Below are 2,582 nucleotides of genomic sequence, written 5' to 3'. Positions count from 1 at the left end.
AAACAATGACGCGGCTAATATATGGATTTTTCCCGTTTTCATTCTGTGACGTGCTCAGTTTTTTGCCGGCATGAAGCTTTCATTAGACCAATGAAATTGCCGAACGGGTTAAGGTCAAACAACTTTTTTGTTTACTGTTTAGATTAAATCGAGCGCTCTCAAACTTCCCATCATTCTGATTCCGGTAGTCATTTTGTCACCCTCATCATGGCAAAGACACAGAGAAATGCATATGATGCAGCTTTCAAGTTGAAGGCGATTGATCTGGCTGTTGGAAAAGGAAATAGAGCTGCTGCACGGGAGCTTGGTCTTGCTAATTTTTATTTTTTGTTACAAGCCGTGTTTTGTTAAAGCCTATTTATTTTTGTTACAAGCCGAGTTTCTTTAAAGTCTGTGTAAAATTAATTCGTTTCAATGTACCGGTAGGCACCTGCGGCTTATAGACATGTGCGGCTTATTTATGTTCAAAATCGTTTTTTGTTTTTTTTATTCAGTGGGTGCGGCTTATATTCAGGTGCGCTTAATAGTCCGGAAATTACGGTACCATAAAAATACCTGCTATGTTGATGAGATAGCATTATACACTACCATAAAAATACCTGCTATGCTGATGAGATAGCATTATACACTACCATAAAAATACCTGCTATGCTGATGAGATAGCATTATACACTACCATAAAAATACCTGCTCTGATAATGATAACATTATAAATGCTACCATATGAATACCTGTTATGACTGTGAGATAGGAAGTGATGTGAATTATATTGTGCATACTAGATACAATTAAAAGTGACGAGCCATTCAGAACAACCTTACTGATTGAACTTCCGTAAACTACATTTAGTGCATTCATCTTAAGATAGCTGGGTGAGACAACCACATATCACAGTCAAATATACAGGATACGAACATTCCATTCCATCTAAACAATGGATATATAGCATTAAGGTAGGCAATCATTTCTGATGAAAAAACACAAATGTGAAAAATGTGTGTATATAGCATTTTGGAACTAAACTCTTCATTTAGATTCTTTCAGTGGGTCTTGTCTCAGTCTGTAATACAAGTTAAACCATTAGGAAAATATCTGTTATTTATATATGATCTGACATGTTTGTTGATCATGGGATCCTACACTAAGAATCTGTCTCCTCCATTTGGGGTGGGCTAATTTAAGAAGAAATCCACAAACTAGGAGGGAAACACTGACTCGTTGGCATGCCATGACTTAGTACCAGCCAACCCATCTGTGAAATACCATACCTAACGGGACACCCAACATCTAACCATGGACAGTCTTTTACTTTATTAACAGGCATGCACATTCTATTTCTTACCATAGGCCCAGACAGAGAGAGAGACAAAAGAGGCAATAGGGATTTAAATGATGCAGTCATGGGTCTGTAAGGCAAAGCATAAATTTGGAGGCCAGTTTTGGCATAGTCCCCCCTCCTCATCCCCAGGATTGAGTTATGGCCATTGTTTCCCCATTGCAGTCCTTATCGTACCATGGCCCTTGAGTAGACGAGCACAAAATGTGCATGTTGGCACTGGACATGTATTTCCAGCAAGTCATTGTGGTGGAAAGCAGGATGAAAAAAACTGGAGGAGGAGAAAGAAAAACAGTTTAAAAGTGAAGGAGGTGGAGTAGGGGGGTGGAAATAGGGACGGGTGGGAGGAAGGGTGTAGTGTGGCCAGTAACGTGCGGTGAGGTCAGCGGCTGGGTAAGGACTGGCTATTATCGAAGCCAGATTTACTCACAAATAAACCTTGATGAAGCCCAAGTTCATCATACAACAAATAGCTCCAACAACCAGAGTGACATTGGTTATTAACCAAAATTGACAAACAATTTTCACCAAATGTAAATACCAATGTAGCTAAGGTACACAAGCGATAGTCTCCAATGGCGGCATATTTAAATTACATCCAACAAAATGACACACTGCTCAACTCAGCTCAGCCAAAGACCGATGTAGCATCCACAGTTACAACTGAAAGGTGGCACTAAAATACCAATATTGGCACATTTCATCAGAATAATTTGCCACACAAACTCCATAGTCTTTCACAATGGATTTACAATTCTTCCAATGCACGGCGTGCGCAAACACACACGCACATAATAATATTATTATATGAAATATTATTACACACACATATAAAATAAACAAGGTTCTAACGAAATGTCTATATCAACAATCGAAATGACTGAAAAATGCGGTTCAAAACGTTAAAAAAGTGTCTCATCAAAACAAAACTCTAGCTGGATAAATCAAATGCACTCACATGGATGTTGTCTATTCTCATGATTCAACAGTAGCCTAACCTGCAAATTGCAAAGAAAAATAAATGTAGTCCTACCTTGTATATTAAATACATATGTCTGTCCTTCAACATGGAAAATAGTTTGAGGTGCAATAGTGTCCATCTGTCAGGTAACATGTTGTTTTTGTTAGCTAGCTAGCTTTGTTCAGTTCAGGGGAGGATGCGAGTGCCAAATTACGTAGATGTGACCGGTGTAGATTGTTACTGCGTTGTGTTTTGATCGGCTTACATATGACCAAAGGATCAAGG

This window comes from Salmo salar, chromosome 23, assembly GCF_965601325.2.
Source record: "Salmo salar chromosome 23, fSalSal1, whole genome shotgun sequence".
Lineage (NCBI taxonomy): Eukaryota > Metazoa > Chordata > Actinopteri > Salmoniformes > Salmonidae > Salmo > Salmo salar.
This window is presented reverse-complemented; position numbering follows the sequence as displayed.